Source organism: Erythranthe guttata, chromosome 7 (genome assembly GCF_056151865.1).
Source record: "Erythranthe guttata isolate IM_541 chromosome 7, IM_541, whole genome shotgun sequence".
Classification (NCBI taxonomy): domain Eukaryota; kingdom Viridiplantae; phylum Streptophyta; class Magnoliopsida; order Lamiales; family Phrymaceae; genus Erythranthe; species Erythranthe guttata.
Window position 1 is genome coordinate 7,548,893 of NC_142539.1, and position 12,827 is coordinate 7,561,719.

Below are 12,827 nucleotides of genomic sequence, written 5' to 3' on the forward strand. Positions count from 1 at the left end.
AAATTGGCGTGTAGTTGTCCGTATGTATTGGTTATGGATTGCACATACAAAACCAACATATATACAGACTCCCATTCCTAGAGATTGTGGGTATTATCTCTACGGATAAAACGTTCTTCATTGCCTTTGCATACCTTCGAGCTGAAAAAATAGACAATTACGTATGGGCCTTGAAGAGCTTGGCGAAGGTCATGGAAAGTTGTCCTAGGTCTAATTGTATCGTCACATATCGAGAACCGGCAGTGATGAAGGCTACAGAGATCGTTTATCCCTCTAGTCAACAACTTTTATGTCGGTGGAATGTGAGGACAAATATTCTTAGTAATTGTAAGAAGATGTTCAAAACAAAAAATGATAATTAAGTGGAAGTCAGCCTGGGCAAGTTGTGTGTCAAGCGACAGAAGACTTATTTCATAAAGAATGGGATGATATGAAGAAAAAAATTTGTTGACTACCCAGATGCTCTAACTTATGTCGTTAATTCATGGTTGGATCTGTATAAAGAGATGATTGTCTCGGCTTGGCAAACAAACATAAGCATCTCGGAACGTACACATCTAACATGGTAGAGGGTGCACACTCACGGATGAAGAAAGAGTTGGGAAATAGTATGGGCACATTTGTTAAGATTTGGGCTCATATTGACAACCTACTAAAGCATCAAAATATGGATATCAAAGCTTCATTTGAGAAGAGCATGAATACTTACCAACACAGTTATAAAATAACGATATACAACGAACTTCGAGGATGTGTATCGTTGTACGCTCTTGAGAAACTCAAACTTGAGGTGAACAAATCACGCGAGTTGCTTCCGAACGAGTTCATATCTTGTATTTGTGATATCCGAACCACTCATGGATTACCTTGTGCCCACGAGCTTCATGGTAATGTCGTAAATCGCATTCCCATATTATTGGACTGGATAGACCCGTATTGGAAGCACTTGAACATGGAGCCAATGATTCGTACAAATGATGATACTCTCCCGACTGATATAGAAGAAATGGATGCATGGCGAGCTGTTTTCGATCCGTCCGACGCAAAGAAAAGGGTTCAATTGCTTATGAAATTGCGGGAGATTACTCACCCCGAGAGTAACTCTCTGATTGAGCCAATGCAAAAAGTTGTTACCCAAGGTCGTCTCGAAAAAAGATTGTGTATTGATAAATCAACCAGACGTAACCCATCCAAATTTGAGTACGAGCAAAATTCAAGCAAAGATAGTTGTTCCCTGAAGGTAAATTTTTTGATTTTTTTATCTCATGGTTCATTTTTTGGTTTCAAATGTAGTAATACGCGACATTGGTTAAACAATGTAGATTATGACTCCTAAGAGTTGCGCTCCGCCTAATTCTGGTGTCCAAAAGCTTATACCACAGCTGGTCACTGGTTCAATGGTAACCGACATCTTCAATCGAAGCATCGGTAAATCCACGGTGTTGGAATAACTACCGGTAAGGCCAAAAACTTGTTAAGGCGTGAAAAGATATCAGTAGAATATCGACACTATAGTGTCGATAAAAGCAACAATTTTCGATGCCAAAGTGTCGAAATATGTCACAATTGTCGACATCAATATGTCGATATTTCACTGTAATTTTTTTTTCCCTTTTGTATTACTCATTTAACCTTTTTATGTGCAGGTTCAAAAAAAAACTCCCAAGGATATGTATATAAAAAAAATACATCCGAAGTTCCGAAGATACGTGGTAGACATAAAAAATGTTGTATCGGATGGCCATTGTGGATTTCGGGCGGTTGCATCAATGATGGGCTTCGGGGAAGATAATAGGAGTCTAGTACAAAGAGATTTGGTCAATGAGCTCATCATGAATGATGATATCTAAATGAATATCCACAAAGTTCGAGATACGCTTGATGAATTGGAAGCGAGAATGACATGTTCGGTTATACCTGCCCCTTATGAAAATTGGATGTCGTTTCCGAATATGGGACATTTTATTGCGTCTAAATAAAACTTTGTGCTCGTATTGATAACGCAGCTACAATGTCTTACATTTGTCAGTACTAATGTACTAATGAATGCTCTAATATAAAGTTCTAGTTCATGAATTAGTTATGTTTACCAGTAATCTACGGCAGACGTGTGAATTTAGAGACGTGTACAATATTGAAGGTTTAAGTTAGATAAATCTAATTTATAATATGTTTAACTAATTTTTAAATCATAATTTATGCACGATCTATAAATAATAAAATTTTACATAAATATAAAATTCTTTTAATTTTTTTATAATATTTATATGAGTTTAAGTGTTGTTATAACTTTCAAAATAGTCTTCCATTTTTTTCAACACTTCACTTGTACTATACCTATTAAATATATTGAAATATTAATAATATAATTAATATAAACATATATATATATATATATATATATATATATATATATATATATATATATATATATATATATATATATATATATATATATATTGAAAAATATATAAAATATTAATTATTTGTAACTTAATAGAGAATCGGAACTATTTTTTCATGAACAATAGTTTAGTGTTTGAAAATAATTACAACGGGCCATTAGCTCAGTTGGTTAGAGCGTCGTGCTAATAACGCGAAGGTCGCAGGTGCGTGACCTGCATGGGCCATCTCACATTTCATATCCACTTAAAAGTAAAATCTCTTATATATGAAGAATCGTATATTTAAACAATGCAATAAATTAACCTACATATAATTTGAACTTAGAAACTATTTTTATTATTTAAAAGTTTAGCCCTAATTTAGCTGTTACTATAATTTTTAAATAATTTAAATTTTTTTCCAATATTAATCTTGTACTATCTTTATTGAAATATGTTATCTTATAACTGAATCTACGATATTTCAATGCATTTCACGATCATTTCATATTTTTATGGGTTTTTCAAATTTATTTTAGCATTTTTTTTCATCTTAGCTGTGTATCATATTAACTGTCCTACTCTCTTTGAAAAGATAAAACCAATTTCGTAAATGCAAAATATTTAACTTGTAACTCCAGTTTTTGGATTGTCTATGGCAATTTAAATTGATGGGTTTGTGCTTCAGATGAAAAAGTTATGATAAAACTATCTCATTTTATTATGTTGACTTTAAATAATTTATTTTTTTCCCCAATATTATTTCTATACTATCTTTATTGAAATATGCTAAAAAATTAATAATACTATTAATACACACGATATAATGTACTAATGAATACATCTAATATAAAGTATAATAACTAATACATAATCCACTCTATTTTCTAGAGTAAGATAGTTGTCTTTCGAAAATACCTTCGGTGGCCCATTAGCTCATTGAAGGGTAAAGAACAACGGAAAGCCATTACGTGAAGTCCTCTTAAAAGCTTATGGGGAGACAGACGCCTTATGTTTCTTTTTCACGTTGGTGTCACAAGTGAAATATTCCACTTCATTACCTATACATATTCGAGTTCATTTGCATATGAGTCAACATTCTACTTTTCAAGTTAAAGGTTTTATTGCTTATACTCTCCAACCGATTTCTGAGTGAGCGTCGGAGGATAATTGTCGAGCCATCCATTGCGTGTCACCTAGAATTTTTCATGATTTATTTTGCAGATTAACGAGCGGTGTTCTCCTCTTCGACTACCTCGCACACGGCGCAATGACTGTCAACATTATCTACTCTCTTGGGCTAAAACAACTGTTCGGTTGAGCAATCGACAACTGAGCATCATGAAACACATAAACGGTGGGTCGATGTTTTCTCTATTGAACAAAACTTAAATCAGTGACATTGGAGTTCAAGTAGATATCTCTTTGAATGTTATAACAATAGAAATTGTATTAATTTATTTTAGTTTATTATATGTTTCAAAATTATAACAAAATCTCACAAAATACAAGACATAAAGTTATATAGATCCACATTGTTGGATTTTCAATTGAACTTGAACATTTCATTTGGGTGAGTTGTGATGAATACTATAGGTACTACAAAAATTGTATTTTTGTAATCATTCCAGCATACTATACTTTAATTATAACTTATTTTACTGTCAGTATAACTGATTCTACAATATTTCAATGCATTTCACGATCATTTCATATTTCAATGATATTTTCTAATTTATTTTAGCATTTTTTCATCTTAGCTTTGTATCATGTTAACTATTCTACTCTCTTTGAAATGATAAAAACCAATTTTGAAAGTGCAAAATATTTAATTTGTAACTTCATTTTTTGGCTTGTCTGTTGCAATTTAAATTTATGCGTTTGTGCTTCAGATGAAAGAGCTATGATAAAACTATCTCACTTTATTATGTTGACTTTATTGTATATCGTGGACTCCTTTGCCAGTCGAAGAGGCCACCCGGGACGACGCAGGTGGGATGATGAAGAAGTGTCCAAATGTGCAGTTACAAGACATGGCTGATGAAATGTTGGACAAATGTCGTGATTAGGTTTTACATGTTGGAATTCTGGTTAATAAAATAGATGAAGCGGTAATGTTTTGAATAAAAATGGGGCCAACTTTCATTTAAGAAAAGCGCAACCTGTCAAACGCAATTCTCTGACTAAGTACACGCAAGAAAAGCACACGTAAAGTATCTCCACTTCAGAACTATGGATCCAGTGTTAGAACTAGAAGGATTTACTTTAAATATGGAAATAACTGTGGAAGGAAATAACTAGGTTATATTAATAAGTATGGATTAGTTAGCAGTAGTTAGATTATAGTAGGCTGTAACCCTAATCCCTAGCTCCTATCTAGTTGTTTTCAACACTTTGCAATGCAACAAAGCCATATCTTTTCCATTGAGGTATCGTATGAAGTCGGAGCTCGATTTTGTAGCAAGTTTTTGATGATTTCTAAGTTTTTTCTTTCTTTCTTTCTAGTGTGTTTAAGTCCTAGTCCATGAGGTAGTTATGTTTATCAGTAATCTCTGGCAGGCGTGCGAATTGAGAGACGTGTACATTAGTGAAGGTGTTAGTTAGAAAAATATGGTTTATAATATGTTTAACTAATTTTGAAATCATAGTTTATGCACGACCTTTAAATAATAAAATTTCACTTAAATATAAATTAAATTCATTTTTTTTTAACAATATTTATATGAGTTTAAGTGTTGTTATGACTTTCAAAGTAGTTTACCATTTTTCCAAGATTTCGTTTGTACTATATCTATTAAATATATTTAAAATCTTGATAATATAATTAATATACACATACATGTATTCAAAAACACATAAAATATAAATTATTAGTAACTTGATAGAGAATCCGGCCTATTTTTTCAGGAACATTAGTTTAGTCTTTGAAAATATTTCCAACGGCCCATTAGCTCAGTTGGTTAGAGCGTCGTGCTAATAACGCGAAGGCCGCAGGTTCGAGACCTGCATGGGCCATCTCTAATTTCATAACCGCTTGAAAATAAAATCCCTTATCTATGAAGAATTGTACATTTTAACAATGCAATAAACACTAACCTACATATAATTTGAACTTTCAAAATATCATTATTATTTAACATTTTAGCCCTAATTTGGAAGTTAGTATTATTTTTAAATAATTTTATTTTTTTCCCCAATATTAATCTTATACTATATTTATTGAAATATGCTAAAAAGTTAATAATACTATTAATGCACACGATATAATGTACTAATGAATACATCTAATATAAAGTACAATAACTAATACAAAAGCCACTATATTTTCTAGGATAAGATAGTTGTCTTTCGGAAATACCGTCGGTGGCCCATTACCTCATTGAAGGGTAAAGACCAACGGAAAGCCATAATGTGAAGTCTTCTCAAAAGCTTATGGGGAGACATACGCCTTATGTTTCTTGTTCACGTTAGTGTCACAATTGAAATATTCTACTTCATTACCTATAAATAATCGAGTTCATTTGCATATGAATCAAAGTTCTATTTTCTAAAGTTAAAGGTTTGATTGCTTATACTCTCCAACCGATTTCAGAGTGAGTGTCGGAGGATAAGTGTCGAGCCACCCGTTGCGTGTCACCTAGAATTTTTCATGATTTATTTTGCAGGTTAACGAGCGGTGTTCTCCTCTTCGACTACCTCACACATGCGGCAATGACTGTCAACATTATATACTCTCTTGGGCTAAAACAACTCTTCAGTTGAGCAATCGACAGCCGAGCATCATCAAACACATAACGGTGGGTCGATGTTTTCTCTATTAAACAAAACATAAATCAGTGAAATCGGAATTCAAGTAGATATCTCTTTGAATGTTATTGTTAGAGTAGGTGACCGAAGAGCCAACTAATTGCAGTGTTTTCTCACGCTACTCGTAAATAATCTATTTCCTATTAATGAAAAAAAACCCCTTTGGCATTCTATATCTTTGTCCCTTGCACAAGCATAGATGTAGTCCTTGCAGTTACTTAATTACTGTAAATAGATCTAGTAGAACGTGAGATTATTTATTTAAGTATAGTAACTGTTAAACATCGTTCCTAGTTAATGGGTTACGCCACTAATGAGGATATCGGCCTTCCCCATTCGAGACTAGCACTTAGTGTATGTGTACTGCATCTCATCACTCAACGGTGTTGTGACATCGGCATACATAAGTGGGTAATCATAAGGTGATGAGTTCACTGACCGCCACAAGCCGGTGATGCGAGAAGGCAATTCTGAAAAACTGCTCTCGGATTTTCTGCGGAGTCCAGCAAGAAAATTCGCCATAAATCAAATGGTGATCGGATGAACGTGAAATTTTGAAAAAAGCTTCAAGACACATAAGTCTACAATCTTCTTGAAGGAATTGTCCATCCAATAAATAACCCAGGAGATATTGAAGTCGGAGCAGGACTGTAATTTCAGATCACCAAACAGGTTGAATCAGTATGAGTGGGAAGAGCAGCTAGTCATCTTCTCGAGTCTTCGTTCGATTCACGCTTCAAGGGTAACATATCGTTTTCCCTAATTAATATACATGTATTAATTAATTTATATTAATTGAGATTAATGTATGTTAATTGATTATTGAATCACATGAATCTATATGTTCGATTATGTGATTATGTGAATCGTTCGTTGAGCATGTATATTATCTATATAATATATAAAAGTTGAATTCCACACCTAATTGATTGACATTTGTCAATTTAAATTGGTGACATGTATTCAATTTCATCTCATGTGGCAAATTGATTGGTGAAAATAAATCATCACAAAACATGTCACCATTTTCCAAAATTAAAAAATATTAAATTATTTTATTATATATTTATATCATACCATTTATAAAATGCTATAAATATATCAATTTTCTTGGAAACTCTAAATAGTTTTATTTTTTAATTTAATTTTAATACTAATTAATTTAATTTAAATTTATCTAAATTCAATTTAAAATCTTCACTTATTATAATTGTATGATTGATGGTGTTACGAAAATTTTGTATTTTAATTCATAACCTTGGATTTATATAAAAAAATATTGCAAAATAAATCATTTGATATTATACATTTTACATGAACATGACCAGAGAATATGTTTATCTTTTTTAATAATTTAATATCATATTCATAATTACCAAAATTTTCCTAAAGTTTGTTTCCGTCTTACATCGACCCCCTTACGGTATGATTTTTCACGGAATTTTTTTTATTACGTGGAATATTCCCCGAAAAATGCAGATTCTACCCTGCACACGAGACATTTGTTTACGGTACTTTTTAAAGACAAAAATTACCCCGAGGGGGACTTTACACGAAATATTTATTCTTCTTAAATAACATATTCACAACTTTTTAGTATTATTATTACCTCCCCTAAGGGTAATTTTTGTATTTAAAAAGTAAGATAAAAGAAATGTCACGTCTACAAGGGTAGAATCCATAATTTTTGGGATATAACATTGAATAAGAAAGATTCTGTAAAAAAATCACACCATAAGGGGGCCGTGTAAGGCATAAACAAACATCTGGGGGATTTTGGTAATTACCAATAAGTGGGGGTGCTTTCCGCAATTTATCCTAAGCTTCATGAGAATTTTCGTAATTTATCCTATTAACAACGATTATCGTTCTTTTCACGTCTTAACGTTTGCTTATACCCTTATATTATTTTTAATAATTTTAATGTCAGTTTAATAATATAATTAAATATTGATTTCTAATATATTTAATATGTTTTTCTTGATGTTTCGAGTACCACACATAAGGAATTTGATATAAAAGTTACGAGATTGAATAGAATTATTTTTCATACAAAATAATAGATAATTGCAAAAACATTGATGCAAAATCAGAATTAGGATTGTGATTAGTATTAGTATTAGAATAAGGATTATAATTAATATTCTTGGAATTAGTATCTATATAATATATAAAAGTTGAATTCCACACCTAATTGATTGACATTTGCCAATTTCAATTGGTGACATGTATTCAATTTCATCTCATGTGGCAAATTGATTGGTGAAAATAAATCATCAAAAAACATGTCACCTTTTTCCAAAATTAAAAAATATTAAATTATTTTATTATATATTTGTATCATACCATTTATAAAATGTTATAAATATATCAATTTTCTTGCAAACTCTAAATAGTTTTATTTTTTAATTTAATTTTAATACTAATTAATTTAATTTAAATTTATCTAAATTCAATTTAAAATCTTCACTTATTATAATTGTATGATTGATGGTGTTACGAAAATTTTGTATTTTAATTCATAACCTTGGATTTATATAAAAAAATATTGCAAAATAAATCATTTGATATTATACATTTTACATGAACATGACCAGAGAATATGTTGATCTTTTTTAATAATTTAATATCATATTCATAATTACCAAAATTTTCCTAAAGTTTGTTTCCGTCTTACATCGACCCCCTTACGGTATGATTTTTCACGGAATTTTTTTTATTACGTGGAATATTCCCCGAAAACTGCAGATTCTACCCTGCACACGAGACATTTGTTTACGGTACTTTTTAAAGACAAAAATTACCCCGAGCGGGACTTTACACGAAATATTTATTCTTCTTAAATAACATATTCACAACTTTTTAGTATTATTATTACCTCCCCTAAGGGTAATTTTTGTATTTAAAAAGTAAGATAAAAGAAATGTCACGTCTACAAGGGTAGAATCCATAATTTTTGGGATATAACATTGAATAAGAAAGATTCTGTAAAAAAAATCACACCATAAGGGGGCCGTGTAAGGCATAAACAAACATCTGGGGGATTTTGGTAATTACCAATAAGTGGGGGTGCTTTCCGCAATTTATCCTAAGCTTCATGAGAATTTTCGTAATTTATCCTATTAACAACGATTATCGTTCTTTTCACGTCTTAACGTTTGCTTATACCCTTATATTATTTTTAATAATTTTAATGTCAGTTTAATAATATAATTAAATATTGATTTCTAATATATTTAATATGTTTTTCTTGATTTTTCGTGTACCACACATAAGGGATTTGATACAAAAGTTACGAGATTGAATAGAATTATTTTTCATACAAAATAATAGATAATTGCAAAAACATTGATGCAAAATCAGAATTAGGATTGTGATTAGTATTAGCATTAGAATTAGGATTATAATTAATATTCTTGGAATTACTATCTATATAATATATAAAAGTTGAATTCCACACCTAATTGATTGACATTTGCCAATTTCAATTGGTGACATGTATTCAATTTCATCTCATGTGGCAAATTGATTGGTGAAAATAAATCATCAAAAAACATGTCACCGTTTTCCAAAATTAAAAAATATTAAATTAAATTATTATATATTTATATCATACCATTTATAAAATGCTATAAATATATCAATTTTCTTGGAAACTCTAAATAGTTTTATTTTTTAATTTAATTTTAATACTAATTAATTTAATTTAAATTTATCTAAATTCAATTAAAAATCTTCACTTATTATAATTGTATGATTGATGGTGTTACGAAAATTTTGTATTTTAATTCATAACTTTGGATTTATATAAAAAAATATTGCAAAATAAATCATTTGATATTATACATTTTACATGAACATGACCAGAGAATATGTTGATTTTTTTTAATAATTTAATATCATATTCATAATTACCAAAATTTTCCTAAAGTTTGTTTCCGTCTTACATCGACCCCCTTACGGTATGATTTTTCACGGAATTTTTTTTATTACGTGGAATATTCCCCGAAAAATGTAGATTCTACCCTGCACACGAGACATTTGTTTACGGTACTTTTTAAAGACAAAAATTACCCCGAGGGGGACTTTACACGAAATATTTATTCTTCTTAAATAACATATTCACAACTTTTTAGTATTATTATTACCTCCCCTAAGGGTAATTTTTGTATTTAAAAAGTAAGATAAAAGAAATGTCACGTCTACAAGGGTAGAATCCATAATTTTTGGGATATAACATTGAATAAGAAAGATTCTGTAAAAAAATCACACCATAAGGGGGCCGTGTAAGGCATAAACAAACATCTGGGGGATTTTGGTAATTACCAATAAGTGGGGGTGCTTTCCGCAATTTATCCTAAGCTTCATGAGAATTTTCGTAATTTATCCTATTAACAACGATTATCGTTCTTTTCACGTCTTAACGTTTGCTTATACCCTTATATTATTTTTAATAATTTTAATGTCAGTTTAATAATATAATTAAATATTGATTTCTAATATATTTAATATGTTTTTCTTGATTTTTCGTGTACCACACATAAGGGATTTGATACAAAAGTTACGAGATTGAATAGAATTATTTTTCATACAAAATAATAGATAATTGCAAAAACATTGATGCAAAATCAGAATTAGGATTGTGATTAGTATTAGCATTAGAATTAGGATTATAATTAATATTCTTGGAATTACTATCTATATAATATATAAAAGTTGAATTCCACACCTAATTGATTGACATTTGCCAATTTCAATTGGTGACATGTATTCAATTTCATCTCATGTGGCAAATTGATTGGTGAAAATAAATCATCAAAAAACATGTCACCGTTTTCCAAAATTAAAAAATATTAAATTAAATTATTATATATTTATATCATACCATTTATAAAATGCTATAAATATATCAATTTTCTTGGAAACTCTAAATAGTTTTATTTTTTAATTTAATTTTAATACTAATTAATTTAATTTAAATTTATCTAAATTCAATTAAAAATCTTCACTTATTATAATTGTATGATTGATGGTGTTACGAAAATTTTGTATTTTAATTCATAACTTTGGATTTATATAAAAAAATATTGCAAAATAAATCATTTGATATTATACATTTTACATGAACATGACCAGAGAATATGTTGATTTTTTTTAATAATTTAATATCATATTCATAATTACCAAAATTTTCCTAAAGTTTGTTTCCGTCTTACATCGACCCCCTTACGGTATGATTTTTCACGGAATTTTTTTTATTACGTGGAATATTCCCCGAAAAATGCAGATTCTACCCTGCACACGAGACATTTGTTTACGGTACTTTTTAAAGACAAAAATTACCCCGAGGGGGACTTTACACGAAATATTTATTCTTCTTAAATAACATATTCACAACTTTTTAGTATTATTATTACCTCCCCTAAGGGTAATTTTTGTATTTAAAAAGTAAGATAAAAGAAATGTCACGTCTACAAGGGTAGAATCCATAATTTTTGGGATATAACATTGAATAAGAAAGATTCTGTAAAAAAATCACACCATAAGGGGGCCGTGTAAGGCATAAACAAACATCTGGGGGATTTTGGTAATTACCAATAAGTGGGGGTGCTTTCCGCAATTTATCCTAAGCTTCATGAGAATTTTCGTAATTTATCCTATTAACAACGATTATCGTTCTTTTCACGTCTTAACGTTTGCTTATACCCTTATATTATTTTTAATAATTTTAATGTCAGTTTAATAATATAATTAAATATTGATTTCTAATATATTTAATATGTTTTTCTTGATTTTTCGTGTACCACACATAAGGGATTTGATACAAAAGTTACGAGATTGAATAGAATTATTTTTCATACAAAATAATAGATAATTGCAAAAACATTGATGCAAAATCAGAATTAGGATTGTGATTAGTATTAGCATTAGAATTAGGATTATAATTAATATTCTTGGAATTACTATCTATATAATATATAAAAGTTGAATTCCACACCTAATTGATTGACATTTGCCAATTTCAATTGGTGACATGTATTCAATTTCATCTCATGTGGCAAATTGATTGGTGAAAATAAATCATCAAAAAACATGTCACCGTTTTCCAAAATTAAAAAATATTAAATTAAATTATTATATATTTATATCATACCATTTATAAAATGCTATAAATATATCAATTTTCTTGGAAACTCTAAATAGTTTTATTTTTTAATTTAATTTTAATACTAATTAATTTAATTTAAATTTATCTAAATTCAATTAAAAATCTTCATTTATTATAATTGTATGATTGATGGTGTTACGAAAATTTTGTATTTTAATTCATAACTTTGGATTTATATAAAAAAATATTGCAAAATAAATCATTTGATATTATACATTTTACATGAACATGACCAGAGAATATGTTGATTTTTTTTAATAATTTAATATCATATTCATAATTACCAAAATTTTCCTAAAGTTTGTTTCCGTCTTACATCGACCCCCTTACGGTATGATTTTTCACGGAATTTTTTTTATTACGTGGAATATTCCCCGAAAACTGCAGATTCTACCCTGCACACGAGACATTTGTTTACGGTACTTTTTAAAGACAAAAATTACCCCGAGGGGGACTTTACACGAAAT

General features: G+C 29.5%; 2 non-coding genes across 2 annotated transcripts; both read left to right on the forward strand.

Moving 5' to 3' along the window:
- Positions 1-2,556: 2,556 nt before the first annotated feature.
- On the forward strand, positions 2,557-2,630 carry TRNAI-AAU (transfer RNA isoleucine (anticodon AAU)). Its single transcript has one exon. It is a non-coding gene; the product is annotated as a tRNA-Ile (tRNA).
- Positions 2,631-5,325: 2,695 nt separating this feature from the next.
- Positions 5,326-5,399, forward strand: TRNAI-AAU (transfer RNA isoleucine (anticodon AAU)). The gene has a single exon. It is a non-coding gene; the product is annotated as a tRNA-Ile (tRNA).
- The last annotated feature ends 7,428 nt before the right edge of the window (positions 5,400-12,827 follow it).